Here is a 23,909-nt window from a genome sequence, read left to right on the forward strand (position 1 = left end):
GTGTTTTTCATTTCCAAAGCTAAGTGTCATTGGCTTACACAAAACAACAACAAAATGAAGGTGTTTATATTCTTGTGTTATCCACTTACAAATATGCAACAAAAAAATCATGTTAATTCTAGTAAATTAATCATAAGACCAGGGCCAAACACCTTCTGTAGTAGCATATATGTGGAACAAAGCAAACTTTTAAAATCTTTTCTATCTTTTTAACTTGTTGAAGTAGTATGTAAATGAAATGTGTAGGAAACATCTCATAGAAAGAAAAAATTAGAGCTGGCTTTTGGAACACTTAAAGGAAGTTGCCTATTTTGCCTTTCAGTAGTACATACAGTTAGTTGTATATGCATTTCAGCTTTTCTGTTCACTTTTCTGCTTTTGCAATAGAATTTGGAATTCTATTAGTAGATGCAGAAAAAGATGTGGGAGCTATGTCAGGTTCTATAGAGAAGGACATAAGCAGAAATAATTTCCAGGAAGGTGGTAGAAATCTACTTTGAGATTCCTTAAGTTGCATAGTGCTGAAAGACAGACAATTGGAAAAAATTGGTCTTAATGGGATATTATAAGGTAAAATAAAGAAGCAAAAAAGTACCTGCAACAATATTGTCATGTTGGCTGACTGACAAATTTAAGGCATAGTTTTGAGGAGTGACCTGATTTTGAGTTACTCAGTTTTGCAGAAGTCAAACTGAAGCTCCTGTTTCTTGAGTATCATTTGGAAACAATGGTGTGGATAACCCTTAAAGATCTGCGGGGCCATTTCTGTTCTCGGCACCCTGGAAAATGTAGACTTGTGCTAGGTCTTATGATACAGCCATGAAGACTGAACAAATCAAGGTACAAGAAGTATGAAAAGTTGTTCTACAATAATGTTTTGAGATTTTGTGATTTCACCGCTCAGGTGTTTACAACCTCTTTTCTTCTGATGTCCCACTAGAAAAAAATAAAGAAAAAATCAAAGCAAATAAAAACCTAAACCAAAAACCCCACCCACCCAACAAAAACAAAAAAAAATCCCACCAAAACTCAGCATAATTATCACATTATTCCTCTCATAAAAATTTGTGAGAAGAAAAGTTTATGATAAACTGGCATGCTCTGATTATCTTTGTTACTTTATGATTTCTTTCTACAACTTTTGCTCTTAGTAACTTAATAGATAAGAAAGAAGAAAAAATGTGATAAAGATCACTAGATTTTAGTTTTTGTTGAAGAAAAAAAAGCTAGTTCAGATGTATTTTAGTACCTGAAAATGAAAGACATACATGGATAGTCCATGCTGTTCACAGAAATCGGTTTTAATGCAGAATATTACATTTATACAATGGATCAACTTGGCTACCAGGCACGTTTCAAGGCAGTAAGTGCTAATCAGTGGGGTAGTGTCTAACAGCATGTGTGTGGAAGAGACGCTCTTATATCAGGCCACTTAGGCTCATTACTCTCCATGTTGCTGAACAGACAAGTTGAATCAGTGCCTTTTTTCTCTATAAAAACTCAATTCTGTGACTCTTCCTTAAACTCTAGATCTACCTGTCCTTCCAGCACAGATTTCCCTTGAAATCTCTGGTGGGCTTTCACCAGGGAGTCCTGGAAAATCCTCTCCTGTGAATTAGCTTAAAGGAAACTTAAACCAAGTGAATAACATCACATTTAGCAACAAAAATGCATAAACCAAGAAAGAATTTGACAATTTTTGTGATATTGTGCTTTTTGCCCAACATCATATAATTTGGCCTGGAAATGTAAAAAGTACAAAGTAATAAAGTGCTATAGAATTGCCAAGATAAGAGCTCTTTTTAGACACTACCTAAGGTCCAAGGTGGAGACTAAATCTCGGAACATCTGTGCTGAGAGTATGCTGTAATTCTTGGTCCAAAATATTTCATAGCATGTAATCAGATGCCCTACAATTAAGAAACTACTTTTTTCTTAGTGGTAGATGTTCCATCACCATCTTTCCTTTACCACAATGGCCTCAAGTGATCCTTGTCTTCTAGAGATAGAACAAAGGTCACAAAATCTAGTCTCTTCCATACATAATGCAATTCTATTTCCCATTATTGAAATTAATACACTTAAAACCCTTTTATACGTTGTTTACAAAGTTATTAGTATTATAACATATAGATGTTAACAGAGCTAACACCATAAAGAATTTTCTATATTAAAATATATATTATTATCTATTTTCTATATTCTATATTATTTTATTATGACTAAAGTAAATCATCATAAAATACAATGCCTGCTTCCAAAATTATTTCTACTGCCAATATAAATACAAGAATTTTCTTATAAAAGCAATGTTATTAATTTCTTTTTAGAGGTAAAAGAGGTAATATTTTAAGAATATTGTTGTATTCTACAAACATGTAAACATGATAAGATTTGCATAAAGGTAATTGAGCACATTCTTCAACTACTCATCGAATCTGGGGAGAACAGATGCTGCTTACTCCCAGAGGTATGCAGAAAAAGGGGAAAGAATACATTATATACTCAAATATGACTCTCTTATTAATACAATTTATTATGTCAGTCTGCAAGTGCTCTGTTTCATTTTTAAGAGACAAAAAAACTTGCAGGTATAGTAAAAATTATTAGGAATTAGAGTTTCATTCTGATTTCAATATTTAAATGACTTTGGATGGGATATTTTTGTGAGGGTTTTAGGGGTTGGTTGTTTTGTTTGGTTATTTTTTTCAGTTACTCAAACTATTTCTCATGCCAACAAAAGCAGCTACAGTAAATCATCTTTCTTTTTAACTGGTTGAGAGGGTTCCATGTGAATTTAAGCCCCACAGGTAAATGGATAAATGAGATTTACCTGCATTTTTCTTTAGATGTCTATCCAGTGATCCTTTTTAAAAGGTTGTTCTTTTTTTTTAGGCTTTCACATATATATATATAACAATATAATTTTAGAGGCTCTGGTTATCTTCAGAATTTGTGTTTCTTATTCCAGGCACGTAGGGCACTCGATCAACTGCCTACTTTCAAAAAAAGAACAAAACTTCAGTGGAAAAGGTTTCAATCTTGCCTTGTCACAGAAAAGACAGGTAATGGAGGACAATGTTGTCATTCTGATAAAATTTCATCATAAATAAAAGTCCGCAGTACATAAATCTTCTTATTATGGAAAATCAAAGATCAATTACTCTGTTAATTCACATAGACATTAACTATTTTGTATGCACGGTTTCTGTAATTATGTTTATATACAAGATGACCAAATCCTGAGTCTCAGCACTGCAAGAATGGGTTGCTCTGGTATAAATTAGCCACAGTTTCATGATAGTCTTTAAACATTATGTAAAATGAATTTGATTATCCAAACAGTAATGTGAGTAGATGCTAACAAGCTCAACAGAAGACTAAGTGGTGTGAAATCAGTGATCCATGTAATGGATATGTATTTTACATGTGCTCAGTGGATTATAGCCCATGGTTTATCAAGTCCATCCACATATTGCTGGCATCTAGTTATTTAAATTTTTAACTTACTCTGTTCAAAGTAATTTCCCACTTTCAGAAATGTGTTCCCAGCAAATTCTTGTTGAGCTGCTCAAAACATCAAGGGTAGTTCTCAAAGAACAGCTTAAAAACAAGGTAATAATTTTACTTGTGGTTTGAAATCACAGGGTCAGAAATCAGACAACTACAAAGTAATGTATTGTAATGAAACATCTCTCCCCTGGGAAAGTGTAACACATTCTTGCTTTCAATATTGTACGCATGATTCAAAAGCTTCAATTTTTAAGACACAAGGTATCATTGTCATCTTCTTACAGCAGAAGAAAAAATCAGCAGCAGTTAAAATTTACAATGTTCAACCTTGATTCTGTTCACACATTTGAAGAATTCAAAACCTGTCATGTTTGAGTTTTATGTCTCAATATATGTCTGGAAATCTCACTTAATGCTCTCCGTAAAAATAATACAAATAACCCTAATAGAAGAAATCCTCTCTGAACTCAGTTGCACTTGGAAACTAGAATTTAAATATTGGAAAAAACTCAACCTAGATATATCTTTATCAGTATATCAACCCACAAACTTGGCAGGTCTAGAGTTATTCAGCTGATGGATCACTAAGCCTCTCTTCCAGTTTAGTTCTAATTACACTCTCTTCAGGCAATCGATTTCAAGGGATTATATTATAACAATAACATTAAAAATAGATCACTTGTACCACATGTCTCTTACAGTATATGCAGCATAGGCTATTCAGAAGGTAGAGCAATACATGACAGTGTGAAGCGCTGACTTTGGTGCTGAAGATACTGAAACCTTCCATACAGTTCAGACTCCAAAGCATGTTTAGGCATTATTAAAAAAAAAAAAAAAAAAAAAAATCCTGATTTTTCTGACATTTAAAGTCATCAAAACTACTTTCTTTATTGCACCCTTCCAGAACAGAAATGCTAATCCTGAAGGGAGGAATAAACTCCAAAATGAGAAACTAAAAAAAACCTATTTCAGAGGGGAATTCATAAAACCCCTAATATATTTGATTGTAGAAGGAAAGAAAGGTGGAGAGAACCATAATGCTAAAAGTTTACATGGGAGTTATTCTGCATATTCTGAGTTATTCTTCTGCATAAACAAGATTTATGTAATTAAATTCTCTGCATGAAAAAGAGATGTAACTTCCCTATGGACTACTGAACTCCAGATTGAATATTCATGAAAGATAAGGCTTTTTTTTTTTTTTTTTTTTTACAAAGAGTAGTTCTACTTTTTACCACAGAATGACATAGGAATTACACTGAGAAATATAGTCAAATGAGGTATTGGTAATATACATTTCTCCACAGGATTTAGTGTACATATTTTTCCTACATCTTTTCTTGAAATCTTGTTCTGTAAATGTAGTCCTCCAGTGCCATTATATTTCTACATGGCATATTCAGACTATGGACACAATATATTTAAAGGCAAGAAAATAGTTGATGTTATAAAGACAGAAACTGAGGGAGAGGAAAACATGTTTCAATTTTCTCACCCTCTCATTCAGCATGGCAATCAGAATTTGACTCTGATACTCAGCACAAGTTGGATCAATGATACTGCTGAAAAACTTAATACTAAGTTGACTACATATTACTCCCCTTAATGGTTGTACTTATCATCATCATCTGACAAGTCTGTGATTTCAGTATTTGATCAGTAGTATCATTTTCTACTCCTGGAACTAATACCTCTATGCCAAAAATAAATGAGCCTTAATCAGTTTTGCCTTAATCAGCAAATTATGGAATATGAAGCACCATAAACAGACATGTAACAGATCAAATAGTGTGCAGTATTCAACATAATTTTTAAAAGGGTCTTTTCTTAACCATTGTTCTTTGTATTTATTTTGGTATCTAGTAGTCACTGTTAATTCAGAATTGAAGCAACTTGCCTTGGACTGCTTAAGTCTGGCCCTTTGGGGAAGCTATTAGTATATGATATCTGATTACCTGAAGGATGGCAGTCAAAGAACTTAGGTATCTAAAACATATGTAGTTATCTAAAACACTCAGATGAAGAGGTATAATAGGTTCAAGTAAACTCTATTTGTTCATTAATGAGTGTTATTTCCCTAAATTTAGAGAAGTGTGAAAAACGGGAAGGAAGAAAATGTGTCTCTTAGAAGAGACCAGTCCTTGTACAAAAGCCAAAGTCAAAATGCCATAACTGTGGCTGTATTTTGGGATGCCTCATTCTTGAAAGTGCTGTGGAGATGTGGGATGAATTGTGACAGGCCTGCTTTTGCACATGTTATTGTATGACATTTTTATTTACTAGGATATTGCAGAGGGAAAGATGATTTGTTTGTCTTTTCCTGCCACTTGATATGTAGGTTTTCCTGGGCCACAGGCAGAGTGCAGGCAGATATGACTGGGTGGGGTGGTGGTGACCTGGGAAACCATACAACTGCAGGGACTGAGGGGTCCTGAGAAGCTCAAGGGGCATATATAGAGATCTACATGTCCTGCAAGTTTGAAAAACTGCTTGTAGGCATCTGGAAAGGATCACGTCCAACTTACCACAATTTAGACAGCCATTGAAAAGATTCTGGTCCTAGGAAGAAATCTGGGTTAAAGGATGTTTCTTTCAAAGGCACAGTAGGCTGATTATAGCAGAATAAAAAAGGCTGGCTTTCAATTCTATGTCTCCTCTGATTCATTCTGAGCTTTGTACAAAAAATATCTTAACTTGTAGTCTGATAGAACCGAATTTCAAAGGTCCACAGCACTTCTGGGGTGTTTAAGGTGCTCACTGCACATGAACTTCCCCATCTGCTTTCTCTGTCTCTTTTGTGTCCCTTCAAAAGGTACCGTATTAATGTAAAATTGGTCTCCCGGTAAAGGAGTACTTGGGAAGTAGTAGGCCTAAGTTTAGGCCCTCCTCTGTCAAACCAAGTTCAAATCCACATCCATCTTTTGCTTTTACAGAGAAAAGTCTGAAAAGTATGCAATACACATTATTCCATTTTTCAGGCAATAGCTGTGCCACTGGTAATTGCTAGGAAATGGAGAAAATAATACAATTCATTACAAAAGCTCACCCCAGAGCTATACTAAAATACTGACATAAACGTGTCCACTAGGCAGCAAAGAACAAAGTATATTAGAGACTGAACTTGGAGAGGAGTTCCTGAATTTCAGTACCTGCTTATGCATTTTATTCATTAATTACTTGATGTAAAGTATGTAAAAACTTCTATACTGCACAGGTAACACCATAATCAGGCTATGCTTCCATACTTCTTCCCTGATTTCTACAGATCATTAAGAGTAAAAAATTACATGTCTTGGATACTTTGTAAGTTTTCATAGTAATCCATTATTCAAAGATTTTACATGACTCAACAGAAAATGTATACCTTTTCTTCCAAGAAAACTTCGTTTTGAGTATGAGTTACTGGTTTTACAGCTGCCTCTCAACATTAGTGGATATTACAGTCTTCAAGAAAGGAATACTGTACTGTCCTCAGGAGTCATACTTACTTACACATCAACAAATTTTGATGGGGGAAGTCTCAATGAGAACTATACCATGATATCTTCTAACAGCTTAGAGAGGAAAATGATTTCTGCTTGCAGAAAGATCCATCAACATTCATTTTATGAACTTCTGAGGATTTAGATATATCAACACAGGTGCTGCTGGGCCAATCCTCCCCTGCTTTCTAAAACTGTTACATGAAAAGGGTTCCTCAGTCTCTTTGTTAGAAATATTTCATGTTATAATTTTACTGGTGTAATTTGTGTTATTAGTGAAAAAGCTGAACAGTGTTTTCAATAATCAACTGGTAAGTTGCATTATAATAATTGGGAAAAAATCAAACAGCATAGACACAAAGGATAATATACTTTAGAAAATATGAGGCTGAACAAAATTTCGGAGAATCAAACTCTAAGGCAAATTTAACACAATCTATAATTATTTTGCAAAATATTTTTTTTTTATTAAGACTTCATTCACAAAATGTGGTTTATATATTACTTATATCCAGAAGCATAATAAAATATACCATCTCTATCCTGAGAGGTTCCCAGCTCTGCTATTTAGGAGAATAAAAGACCATACATAAACTATTATTTTGATGATCAGGAAAGTGTATTTTGCAGTGTAATTAATCGTTGTAAAAAGGATTTCTTTTTAAACCCTGTGATTAGAGCCTCTTTAGAAATACCTTTTTCCTCCAGTTTTCTACATTCTGTTAATTGTATCTATCTGAATCTCTCTCTGCAATTTTCCTGCTATCAGAAAAGATGCTTAATGCATTGTGATTAGCCCATTGGATGGATATTTATAATTTACATTTTATGAAAGAGATTCACGCTGTTCTAAACAGTTCTTCCTTTATTATATTTCCAGAGTATGCTAATAACAAAAGAAACACTGTGTATTTATATCTTATCTTATAATTTGTGTATTGTTATTCTTATTTATTATAAATAAAAGCATCAGATTGGTACATGAAATGTGATAGAGAGGGTAGCCTTAAGCAGAGATATATAAACCAGTCAAAACTGGATCAAAAGTAGACAAGGAAAGGCCTAACAAAAATCTACAAGATGGGTAAGTTTGTGTAGATTGCTGAAGCTCACCCAGAGTGAAAAGACACTTTCTATTCAGCCTTGTATGTAGAATTTACCATTAAATGTACATAAAGAGCTTTATATCTCTTTCTGAAAAAATAGTATTCCCTTGCTTCTTTCAGTCAAAAGAGATAAAAATAAATTGATGTTATAAGTCATATAGGGAAAGAACCATATTGCTTAACTACCTAAGTATTAAATGCATCAATTTTATTTTATTTTCAACCCAAATTTCCAGAAGAATTTTTTCTTCCTATACAGCTTTCTCTTCAGACTTAACAAAAGGCGTGGCACAGCATAAAAGTTTCAGGAAACCTCACCTGAAAAGAATATATGCTATAATTGCATTGGGCAAAAAATAAGATGCGCTGCTGGGCTATTTTCTAAAAATTATTTCATTATTATATATTTATTATATATTTCTTCATATATCAGCCATATTAAAGTACATGTTACCAATATTTTACAGCAGGGCTGGTATCTGCTTGTGAAATGCACCAATTTTCCCCTTTTCCTTCAGATATTTAATTTTTACTGTAAGTTTATAGAATGTAACACTGTGAAGAAATAATGAATCTGATGGGGGGAGGAGGGATGAATCAGCTATCATATACTCCAGAAATGAGATATGCTTACTTTTGCTGTCACCTTGTGCATCCCACACACAGTAGACCAGACTACAATAAGCATGATACATGTGAAAATGTTTTATACTAGATAAAAATCCAAGGATTGTCTACAAAACGGAAAATTTAAAAGTACTTCTGAGTTAGTAAGAATTGAAAACTGCAAATTAATAATTAAGGCTAAGAAATAATAGGACAAGCAATTTAGTGGGTGAGATGCAATGGTTTGTTCTGAATCAGACGAAGAAGGCCTGCTACAATCAGTAAGGTGATTTCAGCTCAGAGAGTACCAATGCTCAAAAATACAGTGTTTATACCTACCATCCAAAGTTCACCCTGTTAGGAACAAAGCAGATCTTCTGCCAGGGGTGACTACACATACTTTCTGTACAAGACACTCCTTGGGAAAAGCGGGGAGTTTGCACATGCTTCTGTATATAACTGGGACATGATTAGAAGGTGCAGATATTCAGAGGAGCTCATGACTTCTCTAATCTAAACCATGTACCAGCCTTTGGAATCATGATGTCTGGTAAAAGTAGTGGTTCTTGTTTCTGATTTGAATTGATGTGAAGCTTTGAACACAACTATAAGCCTGAAAGATAAGACCGCCTACAAAATAACTGGAAACAAAGAGAAAATTAGTGAGATCTTTGAAAAAGTATTCTTGGCCTTTTGTGATATAAAAGTTTGAGCACGTACAGAAGCTTCTCACTGGCAGATTTCAATTTTTCATCTGAATGCTGGATTAATTTTCAGTAATTCTGACTTGTTCCAATATTTACAGGTCTGTAATTTTTTTCTTTTTTCCTCAGTTGATCAGATTTTGATATGCCTGTGCAACAGGGCAAAACCAAAATACAAATGCTCCCTGAAACTCATAGCCCAAATATCAGAATTAGGTAAGTACTAGAAACCCTTTGTGGTCAGGAATGAGTTGTTTAGTTTGGTTGGGTTTGCTTTGTTTTGTATTTAAGTTGAATACAAGGGTTTCGTTATTATTATAATAATTCAAAATAGAAGTAAATGGAAAGTCCTCCCAGAGGTACATTCTGAAAACTCTTAAGAAGCTGGGTTTCATGCAGAGTCAGGAATATGGGGTCATCAAGAAAAATTTAGATGTTAGGCATCTGTTTCTATGCTGTGGCAGTCCTGAGTTTTATTGGCAATTTCCTTGTTTGTTTTGTAACTTAAAAATGAAAAATAGGAACATTGACAGGAGTTAAATGGAATAAGTTCCATATTTTTTGGGTTTACTTTCCCCTGACTTTCTATCCTTATTTTTTTTTTTTTAGGAATTATTATCAGTGTAATACTCACATTCCCAAAGCCCATTTTCCTTGTCAACCTGAAAGTTGTCTTCCAAAAAGGAATCAGAGGGAAAATGCCATTGTAAAGTATTTCACTTCCAAGTTGAGGAGCAAGTAAAATGCCAGCAGCTAAGGTGCAGATGCAATTTTTCTGCAAACAATGAATTTGTTTTCCAATTTATTTCTCAAATTTTCCTCCAGAGACTCTCACCTAAATTTCCTTACTCTTCTCTAGCTCTAAAATAAATTTAATGTCAGGAAATCTATTTCACTAATGTTAATCCCAGTAGATACATATATTTGGATGTTCCTTTTCAATCACATTGTTAGGGAAAAAAAAGTAAACATGCCCAGATTGCTGTGTGAATAACTAAGTGTCCTTTTATAAAAAATAGGAATAAAAGCTACAGAATTATCACAAGGTGATATTTATAGATTTTGGTCCCTAAATTTCACTACCAGGCCAGTACTGTGTAGCATGGGGGATATAAGACTTCTGTCACGAGGTGAGCTGACCACTGAAGAAAAGATTGTTTGATTTTTCCCAATTAATGATAAAACAGTATTGGAAATAAAGAATGTTATCCTTCATCTACAATTTTTTGGGATCCTGTGAGCAGCCATATTGCTTAGGGTGCTTAAAATATTTGTGTACCACAAACCTCTGGAATTAAGTGGTCTCCTTGGTTTTAAATATCGATGCATCAAAGGTAATGCACAGTTCTCTCCAATTTCAGTGAGTTTAAGACAGAAAATATAGATGTTTCAGAAAAAAACAGTATAAAGAGTGAAAGACCCCAGAATAATCTTGTTATACAAGTCATATCACTTTGAAGCATTGTAAATATACTAAAGTTTGCTTAATATAGAATAGAGAGGAAATCTGACTGGTAGAAATTTGATCAAAAGTGAGGCTCTGTGATCCAGAAATAATTTCCTGGCACACTGTGATAACAGAGTAAGAGACACCTGTCACACCTGACTACACATTTCTGATTTTTTCTCATCTGAAGCATCTCTGTATACGTACACTTCTAAAACATTCATAGGTTTTCTAATACACCAGCCACATAGTTTTGGTTTTCTGTTGCATCAAAAGATGAAGGAGGAGAGAACTTCCTGGAGAGAAATACACATCATCCAGATTAAATCCATTAAAATGATGATGTGAAGTGATTTGAGTATATGCTATTCATTCAAGCATAGCAATACCTCTATGGAGAGAGAAAAGCAGGAGTAAAAATTGGGTATGTTGTGATGTCATAAGAGCAAAATAAAATAAAAATTGTTAACCACAGATTTTAAATCTTCTAAGGTTGGAAAACCTTGCACTACTTCTCCACTGCCTTTGGAGAGAAAGGCAAAACATTTGGGAAATCCTTGGTATGTAAGTAATTTGGAAATTACTCTAAACACTCTACCATATAGCTGACTTTTCAAAACGTGAGTTTATTCACAAACATATAAAATAGGAACACCATTTTAGTGAAAATGAACTACCTAAGTAAGCTGTATATTAGTATACAGAAAATGCCCACAGACATATATTCCAGGTTCAGTTCTGCTGTAGATTAATTTTGGCTATGTAAAAAAGTCCACAGCATGATGCCAACTTGTTGCCACATTGTAGGAATAAATAGCTATTGTGACAGTGGAAAGAGGAAGGGAGGAAAAAAGAAAGAGCGAGGGCAGGAATGGGGGCAGATAGAAAGGAAAATTATTTCATTGTCTTAGTGAACCTTGAATTCCCTCAGGGAAAAAAAAGTAATCAGCAGCATGAGTACAATTTTCAAGGAATTAAATTCCTTCTAGAAACAGAGAAACTCAGCTACATGGCAACAATAACGCATTTACAGTGGTTATACACTAGGAAAACAATTGTCAGAATGAGCAAAGCAAAATAACATGTGAAAGGCAGTTTCAAGACAATGAACATTCAAAGAGAGCAAAGAATGATTAAAAAGTGAGGAAAAACCCCAATGATTTAATGCCCTTTCTGTAGACTTCCTGTGCTTGAGTTATTACATTTCAGATGGTTGGAGTCACAATTTTCAGATCTATGTAAAACCTACATGATCTAATAAACAAAAAGGCATAAACCTTATAAAGGAAAATGCACTATTATTTAAATTCTGTTGGATGGACTAAAACACTCACCTTAAGCCAGAGAGTATCTATAAATGAAGAGAAACAATTGTCTTCTTCCACATGAAATATTTAGAAATACTTTCTTGAAATATATGTATGCAAAATCAAAGAGTTTGATAGAGCAAATAATCAGAAAACTAAGTTGATTTAATCTTTAAGAATTACAAGGTCTCACATTCCCACTAGAGAGAATGCAGTTAAAATAATGGCTGAAGATCTGTTCTTTAATGACAAAATTATGTCGCAATACAGAGCTACCCATTGCCCTCTTCTGCTGATTCTATCCTGATCACTCAGTTAGTGAGCTAAAGAATAACCTTTGTCAATTAATCAGCTGGGGCACCCACTCATTCCTAAATTTAACTGTAAATTGCTTCCTGTTGTGAAGTATGAGCTTTTAATACGTTGCTTTTAGGTTATTGAAAAAAAAAAATTAGTCAAACCTTTGATTCTTTGTATGAACCTGAAATCAGTGATAGAAACACTGAAGTACACTTTACAACAGGGCAGAAAAATCAGATTAGTTCTATGGGTACTCTGATAAAAATTGATAATTAGTTGTTATTTCATTCCCTTCAAATAAGGCTCAAGCATTTAATATATAAAAGTTATATAGTTTGGGATAGCCACTCTTTTAGGAAAGAATTCAGAGCTGATTAAAGTGTCTTTGGTCATGGATTACAGATCATACAGAGTTTTAAACAATTGTAAATATAGCTGGGTTTGATTTATTTGTAAAGAAACAAGATCAAGAAGGTAAATTGTTAACAACATCTAGGATACAGTCATGGAGGAGCTTGACTTTGTCAGTTTAAATGTTTAGCCTCTGTTCAGCAAAATAATATGTGCCAAGAGGATAGTGAACATTAGTTTATTGCCTGAAACAGCAGCAGTTTTAATTGATTGACAAATGAACAGAAAAAAAATAATAAAATAATTAAATGAAAACACTGCGAGAATGGGCAGTTTTGTAATTAGAAATTGTAAAGGTCATTGAACATGGCTTATTTCTATCTGTTTGAATGGAATAATTGTTTTGTGGGAATCTTTATGTGGAGCCTGGATATAAGCAATATTGACTCTCATAAAATAAGGGGTTTTTTTACTAATACTTTGAGCATGAGTGGACCTAGCAAATGCAGAGTTGTGCTGATTCTGTAAAAAGTGTCAAAACATTTATACACCAGTACTAATATGCACTTTTGATCCAGCCTGAGATTATGCAAAATATTTCTGGGGAATATTGTTAATCCAGGAAACAAGAAATAAAATGAAAAAAAAAATTAGAAGATTAAGAATGAGATTATTAATTTAATTGAAAAAATACTTTTTTTGCAAATAAAGTAGACATTTATTGGTCCTGCCTGACCCACTTAGGTGCATTCTAATATGGAGTCACTAACTACATCAGTGGACAAGGGAAGGGCTACAGATGTGATTTACCTGGACTTCTGTGAACTCTTTGACATGGTCCCCCACATCATCCTTCACTCTAAATCAAAGAGAGATGGATTCGAATGGTGGACTATTAGGTGAATCAGGAACTGATGGGATAGGCAATCCAGAGTAGTGGCGAACAGCTCAGAGTCCCAGTGGGTGGCAAGAAAAGGTGGTGTCCCTCCAGGATCCATACTGGCATACTAATCTTCATTAATGACACAGACAAAGGAATTGAGAGCACCATCCCCAAATTTTCAGATTTGAGAGCACCAAGCTGAGTGGTGCTGTTGGCACACCTGAAGGATGGGATGCCATCCAGACAAACCTGGAAAAGGTCAAGAAGGGGGCAAATGAGGATGTCATGCAGTTTAACAAGACCAAGTAGAAGTCCTGTACATGAGTCAGGGCAACCCCTGTTATCAACACAGGCAGGGAGATGAACAGATGGAGAGCAGCCCTGCCCAGAAGTGCTTGGGGGTGCTGATGGATGAGAGGCTGGACATGACCCAGCCATGTGCACTCACAGCCCAGAAACCAAACATATCCTGGGCTGCATCCAAAGCAGCGTGGGCAGCAGGGGAGGGAGGGGATTCTGCCCCTCTGCTCTGCTCTGGTGAGACCCCACCTGCAGTGCTGCATCCAGCTCTGGGGTACCCAGAACAAGGTAAGACATTGACCTGTTAGACCGGACCCAGACAAGGACACCAAGATCATTAGAGGGATGGAACTCCTCTCCTATGAGGAAAGGCTGAGAGAATTAGGATTGTTTAGCCTGGAAAAGAGAAGGCTTTGGTGTGACCTAATTGTAGCATTCCAGTACCTGAAGGGACCCTGCAGGAAAATGGAGAGAAACTATTTACAGGAGCATGTGGTGAGGACGAGAGGGAATGGCTTCAAACTGAAAGAGTAGGTTTAGACCAGATATTAGGAGAAATTCTTTACTGTGAGTTTGGTGAGGCACTGGGATTTGTTGCCTAGAGGAGTTGTGTATCTCCTGTCTCTGGAAGTGTTCAAGCCCATATTGGATCGAGCTTTGAACAACCTGGTGTAGTGGAAATGTCGCTGGCCATGGCAGAGGGGTTGGAACTAGATCATCTTTAAAAACATTTTCCAACCCAAACTACACTATGATTCTATGATTTATTATGTAAAAATGAAAAAAAAAAATAGATGACTTGCATAAATTCATAACCTAAAATCCCTCTTTCAGTGCTTCTGATATTATTAATACACAATTATTACTATTCTGATATTATTAATACATAATTATGTTTTAAATATCCTAAACACCAATGTTTAAATCATTATTGCCCCAAACCTGTCATCAATACATGAAATTAGTTTCATTGGGAATGCATACAAGTTCTTCAATCTCTTTCTTAAGTAGAAATATGATTCTCCACTATATTTTGCTATGAGTGTATGTACAGACATATATGTAAGCATACATAAACTCTTCAAGACTTAGGAAAAAACTCTTTTTTTTGGGATAGTCCTCAGCTAAAGACATAACTTTTTCCAGATATTTCTTTTTTTCTGATATTTAGAATATTTGTTTTAATCCATAACCGAAGAACAGATGCCCATGTAGATATTCTTTATGCTCACACATTTCTCAAGAAAGAAGTATCTCTATCCTTTTCCTCTGAACAGCATATTTTTGATAATTAATATGTGATGTAGTAGTTTAAATTTAACCTAGTTCTTTATTTGTCTGAAAACTTTCAATAAAGCTTCTTTCAACTGACTGAAATTTTATTATTCTGTTCTATGTCATCTTATATGAAAGTGAAATCATTACATCCTATTACAGGGGTTTGAAAAATGATTCAATATGCAATTTAAAATGCTGACTGTTCATTGCAAGTTGAGAAACCATGTCAGAGAAAACCGCTGTTTGAATCAGAAGTGAGTATGAAAACCAAATAAAATCTTTTCAGTCACAATTCTGGTGTTCTGTCACTTTATCTTTTGTAACTTTAACAAGCTGAGCTTTCACAACAGGAAGTCACTATGAATTATCTTTAGCTTGCCTCTTGAGGGATAATTATTTCATATCACTTGTGTGTCAAAGATGGAAGGTTTCAAATCAATCCTGAAATTGGTTGTTCCTCCTAATGAAGTAACATTTTCAGGGTTCATTACTCTGTTATGTATTTCTGCTAAACCATACTGAAGGTTTAAAAGAACAGCCCAACAAGTAATTTGTTTTTGTACTATATGAAATGCTTTCTGTCATTTTAATACATTGCAATGTTTTTCCTTTTGTGTGCTGTCCCACAGCCAGTTTTCACTTCATGGGAGTGGAAGTGAAATGAGTTTTCCGAAAATAAGTCTTCTATTAAAAAAAAAAATTGAGAATCACTTCACCAAACACTTCTCAGAGGAGATATTTCCATTGGCCCTGTTGCTCCAGACTTGCTTAAGTGTTATTGGTGAAGATGGCATATAAATCACTCTTTAAAGAGTGCCTATTTCTCCCACTTTAGCTATAAAGGGAGTTCTGATGCTCAGTACTCTGTTCGGCACACAGATACCAATGCCGTGGAGGTACTGTCAAGTACCCCACCTCATCCCCCTCCAGAAGACCACAAGTTCCACATCCAGTATTTCAGGCCTGTCTCAGATAGCGTAGGGCAACTCATGTGCTTTTGTGCTGTCACAATTTCAAAGGGCCTGTGATCCAACAAAGTAGCTCAAATGTCCATGTGCAGGTATCTGGAGTGGGATGCAGTTCAAGATTAGCATCTTTCAGTGTAGATTTACTGTGTGTATGTGAGCTCTTTGTAGGCACCCATCATTGTCAGAGGTGATCTACGGCTTCGTATGACTCCCACAGAAGCAGCTAGGGCTCTGCAATACTGAGAATATTCTAAGTATCCTGAGATATTCTAAGGTATCTGAGAGCTCTGCAAAGGGCTGGAAGATAGGATAAATTCTTCTTGTATGTTCCCGTGGATTAGCAGGTAAAGGCCAGCTGCCCAGAGATAGCTCAGGATATCTTAGGAATCCTTGGGGACCCAACTGATTTGTACTTAGGAAAAGCAACGCATCCTTGCAGAGAATCTGCTCAAACTGTGGTAGACGCCTTGTGTCTTCTCACCCAAATAGCTTCCCAAGCTTAATTGAATAAGGGCTTATAATTTTGTCTAAACATGACTCTATACTGACATTTGAGATGACCTAGTATTTCTTATCCAAGGGTACACATAATATTCTAATTCACTACCACCCTCCAAAAAACCTCAACATAAAGATTTTATTTTTGTGAGATATTTAAGCTTCTTTTCTGAAATGTTAAGGTAAAAGTCATTGTAAAAGTCTCTTAACAATTCTATGCCATTAATTTTATCTACTTTATTAGTCTTTCTCTAATGCTAATTTTACTATTGAACATTTTAAAGAAATTTTACATTTATTTTCAAGTCCTACTCTTATTTGTCTGTAAAATAATTGACTGCATATGCTTGTCAATAGCCTACTTTTCAATCCCTGTTATATTCCTTTTCCTCTCTCCTTCAGTCTCTCAAAAGTCCTTTTAGATGCCACATTTTGCCAACATTCTTCCCCACTGTGAAATATTGCAGAATTAGGACTGTTTTAATGAGCTACCTACCATATTAAACAGCTGTAACTGTTTAATACCCCACTATACTGTGGGGACATTACTTAAGTATGTGAAAGTATAACAGTGACCTCAAATAGCTATTTCTATTTCTTAACTTCAAATTTTATGGGTCTTTGATATATTTTCAGCTGAGTACTGTTTCAGTCAATCTAACAGACTCCTTAAACATTGAGTTTACTCCCGACACCCTCCTTTTACACTTAATTATCTTGGTTAAATATTTATACTGCTGTCACAGCCTATATCCCTATCAAGATTGAGGTCCTGTTGTGTTAACTGCTAGGTACAGTACAAACATAGAAGTCCATCATATTAGTTACTTAAGAAAAATATTGTTAGCTTTCCATGAAGAATTACTTACTTACTTACTTATCATTCAATCTTTCTATTAAAAAATAGCCTTGCTTGATATAAAGTGCTTTAATTTGAAGGAAAAATTATATAGCTTTTCTATACTTAAGGATTAAGATGGCTGTCTGATTACAGCAGCAGTAGTATCTTACCTAAATTATAATTATGAATATTATCATTATGTTCAATCAACATGACCATCAGTACTTACTGCAAGGTGTAAAAAATGAGAAATACAAATAGCTTTATAACAAGTAGCAATTCATATGCATTGTTAGTGGCAAAATAGACCATAAAGCAGACGTCTGCATTCACAGGAAGGAAGAGTAAATATGGAGCTCATACATTAGTTTCTAAAGGAGCTCATACATTATGTATCTCACATATCTCAGAAAAAAAGCCGCAAAAAAATAAGTTATCTAAGAACACACACAAGAGAAAATTCTAATCCTTATGCATATGCCACTACATATACTAAACTCATATTATTTCTGAATAAGTTACTGAGGTAGCAAACCAAATGAATGCATTCATAGCAGCGACTGGTAGGGTGGGATAATAGTCTAAGCATGGCAAAATTCCCAGTTCTATGAAATTAACAGAAACAGCAACAATTTTCATGTAATCAAAACTTAAGGTTGCACAGTTTTTATTTAGACTTGCAAGAAAATGAATTTTTGTTTAGACTTGCAAGAAAATGAGAGAGAACCTGACAGTTATTTAAGGAGCAATTACAGATCCTGTAATATTTCAGAAAATAAATATGCCATTGTGTTCAGAGTTTAATTCCCAGTTTATATGAGGCAGCAAAGAATTATAGCTGCTCTGACCATCACCTTGTAAGAAGCATACACTCATAAAATTACTTCACAAATTTTGATCACAAATCTCCTCAGATACCTATACTCTGAGCTGCCTCAGATTAAGGAGCCTGTTGCAAATTGCAAATATTTTCTTAAATTCTGCCTATACACCTGGGTGCACTCAATCCATAAGGCATACTCATCCTATTTAAAAACAAGCCCGGTGCACATCTTGAGCCCATCTGAGACAGAATGGGTTTAAGAACTGTAATGGAATATGTTTAAGGGTTAAACATGACTAATGTAACTCAAGCACAATTAACAGATTGGGATTCTATAGGAGTTAGGTGAGTGTGATCAATTAACAATCACTGATAGACTGAGATTAGATAAAATGTCTCTGTTATAAATTTCCTAAATATAGGATAGTAATATTTCAATGATATCCTCAAATGAAAAAGCAGCAGAAAATAGGGCTACAGAATAGAGCTTAAAGGGAAGGATAAGTTTTATGAAGTTTTCGTGTATGTGGATACACTGTCTAACAGTATGCCACCAGTCTAAAACAACAGCACAGAGTATCTTGACATCAGTCATAAATTAGTAGTTTTCAGCATTTACCCCTGTTTGGTAAGTAAATAGCTACTATATCTGTTGGAAAGTAGCATGAGAACCAGAGCTATTAAGACTTCCAAGCTGTGATACATTTATAAAAAGCATGTATCCCCAGTGTAGTGACAAGGTTAAATAAATATGTGTTCCCTTAGCTATTCTGAGATCTGGATGGAACTAAGCACCTCATTCAAGATGATAAGTAAACAGATAACATTTGAAATTATCTGCATTTAATGAATTCCCTGTTTAATTAAGGTAAAACAAAACAATTAATATAATTCAATCTTCAAGTGAAGTGTTTAAATATCAGATTACTTTTGGAAGAAACAAAAAGCATTGTTAGCTACAAAATACTGCTTTGCAAATATTTCTTGATGGCCCGATTTTTATTTTTTTAAAAAGTAAAATATTCACCATACAAAACTAAAATAAAACTAGAACAATACTCAATTGGTAAAATATTCAGAAGGGCTTCAAGGCATAAGAGCCAGAACATCTTTTGCTGTCAATGTTGCACAGATTTGAAAGTGCACAAGTCAAAAGACCAACCCTTCATCTTCAGATATTAGGAAAAAAATTTGTTCTGTTAATATTGCTAAAGCTTGTCACTTGGAAAAAGCAAAACTCCCCATTCAGCCTCCTATTTGAAGATGCATATGTCTTTTTGGCAAAACAGGGAAAGACTCTTTAATTTCTGAATGGGTTAGAAATTACTGTCTGTAGACAGGGATGTCTATCAGGATGATAGGGCATCTGTTTTCTCTTTCAACTGCTAGGCCACCAGACTATTAGTCCTTTGCACTAGATAAAAAGATGAATTTGCAGCTGGAGGACATTTTTAGCATTTGCTTGAGATTTTCTGATAGTCTTGCTCTTCTGGTATCCAACATTACTGATCTAAACTGACAAATCAGTCCGGTTACAGAAGTGTGTGGTCACATTGCTCCAGCCCACTGTGAGCTGAGGCCATGCACCACCTCTGTGTAACCTGCCTGCTGCCCCCTCCACTCAGGTGGGATGCCTGGCTGGGTCTGCAGATGAGACTCAGCAGTTCTTGCCTTTTGGGTAGGCACTTTCTACCTGAGCTTCTTCAAGGTTTTCAATTCAGTTTCCCACAGACTCCTCCCAGAGAAACCTATGTGTTAGGGTCCAGGCATGTGGGGATCTGTCTGTCCAGTGGCATCCAGAGGGGTAGTTGTAAATAACTCCTTTTCAAAATGACAATGTGCCACTAGTGGAGACCCTCAGGGATCAATACAGGGCCCAGTGCTGTTCAATATCTTAATAAATGATCTGGAATGGGATTTAATGTGTTGCAGTAGTTGAATTTACTGCAGGAATGACCAAGGAGCCACAGAGCCCCAAAACAGTGGAGATCTGCTGGTGAGCAGGCTCAGAGGTCCAAGACCACCCCCTTTTACCCCTTTTAAGATCATGTTCTAAATAGTTCTCCTTTCCTGGATACCCCACTCATTCCCAAGTCCCTTGTTCCACCCTCCACAGCCTTTCCACTGGTCGCTGTACTGTTACCCCATTCCCTCTCCCCCCCCTGGACCCCCAAAGCACAGGCTCTGATGTTCTGCCCTCCCCTGGTGCCAATCCAGATAAAACCCCGGACCCCTCGGTGTTCTGGGTTCTTTGTTACTGGGCCCCTTCTAGCGGGGACCTCAATAAACCCCTCAGAACTCCATGCAAAGGACCCCTCCCGCCTCTTTATCCCCGGTGACACTGCAGGAGCTGTCTGGCTCTGTGTGTGAGTGGCCGCTCTTTCCACCCCCCCCGCCCAGCACGTCATTAATGTACCCTAATGAAGTTTACTAATGTTAGTAAACTGAGTGGGGTGGTGAACACTTGGAAAGAGAGAGTCACTTTGCATTAAGACCTGAATATGCTGGAAGAGTGGGCTAACAAGACCTTACGAAGTTGAAAAAGGAGAAGTGTAAGGTCTTGCACATGAAAAACATAATCCAGAAACAGAACACAGGCTGGCTTCTGCTCAGCTCTGTGGAAAGGGACTTGGGGATGCTGGTGGACCAGCTCATTGTGAGCGAGCAGTGCTGCTGCAGCACAGAAGGCCAAAAGGGTGCTGGGCTGCATCAACAAGGGCATCACCAGCAGAGATCATCAGTTCCCCCATCAGATCAGATTATCCCACTCTGTCCTGTGCTTGTCAGGCCTCACCTGGAATAGTGTGTTCAGGTTTTGTCCCTGCTATTCAAAATAACTGTGGTCATGCCAGAGAGGGTCCAGATAAAGGCCGCAAAGAAGATCAACAGTCTGGGAAGCCTGCCATGTGAGGAAAGGCTGAGAGAACAGGGTTTGTTAAACCTGGAGAAAAGAAGGCTGAGGGGAGACCTGATCACTATACCCCAGTATTTAAAGGGTGTCTATGAAGAAGACAGAGACTCCCTTTTTAAAAGGAATCACATAGGAAAGATGGGTACAAGTTACTCCTGAGGAGACTGCGATTTTTCACAGTGAGGACAATCAGTTATTGAAATAATCTCCCAGGTAAGTAGTGGACATTTCTCAACATTGGACACTTTTAAACTGTAGAGGGTGCTGGGCCATCTTGTCTAGATGATGGTTTTGCCAAGAAAGTTTGAACCACGTGATCCTTGAAGTACCTTCCAGCCTGTTATTCAATGAGTCTATGATTCTATGAACAGTTATTCTGGACAGTCTCAGTAAAGAAGAAGTGCAGATGGTATGGGGATGCAAGATAACCATATATATATATATGAATATATGTAAATATATGTATACATATGGTATAAATGTTCTCTTTCATCCAAAGATATTAAAAGTGAAATGGTAAATGGAATGGCTGATGTTATCAGGCTATTTATGTCTAAAATTTTACTTAATTCTCTGAATTACAAATAAATAATCTAAATAGTTTCCTCAAATATTCTGAAGTATTTTCTGATCTAGGTTATATATTATGCATTTCAGTTTAATTAATTTTCAATATTTGTGGACAGTCCAGAGCAGACTGCTCCCAGCTTTTCTTTCATTGTAATTCTACTCTAGCTGATTTTAGAACCCTGTGCACATTAATGTTTTGCGTTTATGCTAAATATGTTTTGAGATTCACTGCAGTAAATTGACACTTCTTAATTCCTAATGTGATTCCCCATTTGCAGAGGCTCCCTCTGGAATGAGTGGAGCGGATAGAGCAAATCATATAAAATAAGTTCAAGTTTCTCCATCCAAAGTAGAAAAAAATAATAAGAAATACTCTACATAGAGCAGAAATATTTAAAATATGATTTACAAATGACGTAATACACAAGAAACAGACATGGTTATATATAAAAAAATCTTTATTTCCTCTTATTTCCTCTTTATCTAATCTAATACCTCTTTTGTCTCTGTATCTTGTTGGCCATCAAACAGTAGCAGTGAATATTCACCACTGATTTGATTCAGCTAACTCCAGTTCTAGGAAGATACCACAATAATATCTAAAATGGAAATAGCTTTCCATTGTGCAGTGATGTTTACTGTTCTTGCTTGTCTCTCAGAAAATGCCAGTACATCTCATTGTTTAAGTATATTAGTTATATTTATTTCAGAATCAGCAGACTTTCTTGCCCCCTGACTACACAAAAAGGTTTGAGACAAAAAAATATATTGATCAATATATGTGTAGCTGTCAAATGTAAACCCTTTAAGTCATCCATTTTCAGTGACAATCCTAATAGCTCTTTTTCTCTAATACCTTATCAGCTCATACACAGATATGAATCTGCAATACATGAAGATCAGCAATATTCACAAAGTGTCTGCAATTAGATTTTTATAAGCACCATCGCCTGCTCAGGACAGAAAAAACTTGCACCTTCTGCCCAGGGAAGTGGTAGAATCACCATCCCTGGAAGAGTTCAAAAGGTGTGCAGACGTGGCACTTGGGGATATGGGTTTGTGGTGAACACAGTGGTTCTGGGTTAATGGTTGGATTTGCTGATCTTAGACTTCTTTTAATAACTATTCTATGATTTTGTGATTCTGTGATTTGTAACTATGACTCACAGCCACTTACCAACAGAAAACAAATACCTTAAATTTTTTGCTGAAACCCTTTACTGTTCTAGTGGACCACTGAAACTTACATTCCTAAAAAATTCAACTGCAGATTTTATCAGACACACCTGAGTAACGAGATCAATTTTTCCATGTTAAGACTGCTGTGATGAAAAGAATGAAGAATTTACTCATGAGACTTCACTGAAAGAGCTATGTAACAGAATATGATCTCTTTTTAAGGCACATAATTGTTCTGTACAAAAATTATCCTACTTCATGTTTGTATACAAGATCAGATTAGACAGGCCTCAGTATTTTTAGATTCACCAGTGTTACGGGAATTCATTCTTGTTAGGATCAGCAAAGTCAAACTAGACAAACAGATTCTGTGGACCAAGTCCCCAAGGAACTGTCTCCAGTCAGCATGAGAACACTATCAGCAATTATCAAAGATGTTGTCAAGAAAATATAAACTGTGGCTTCTTATGTCTGGAGTGATCATGAGATGCATTTGAATATGATGGAGAAATAAATGACTATGTACTTTTTAAATCATGGATTAATGCATTTTAAAATAATATTCAAAGTATTAGTATTTTACATTTATGGAAATAATTGGGCAGAAAATATCAATTGTGCTACATTGTTACAGTACTACTCAGGAAAGTTTGAATAAAATTTCATATCCACTGTTACCTTTAAAAAAGTATAATTTAACAGTAAAGTGTAAAATGAAAGATACCGGTGCCTTTAACAGAAGAAACTTTAGAAAATAAATACATTTCATGGTGAGAAAAATCTTAATTTTCATTTTTTTACAGTTAAGAAATAATTTTTCTTTCTTGAAAACATAAGTA

This window comes from Aphelocoma coerulescens, chromosome 1A, assembly GCF_041296385.1.
Source record: "Aphelocoma coerulescens isolate FSJ_1873_10779 chromosome 1A, UR_Acoe_1.0, whole genome shotgun sequence".
Lineage (NCBI taxonomy): Eukaryota > Metazoa > Chordata > Aves > Passeriformes > Corvidae > Aphelocoma > Aphelocoma coerulescens.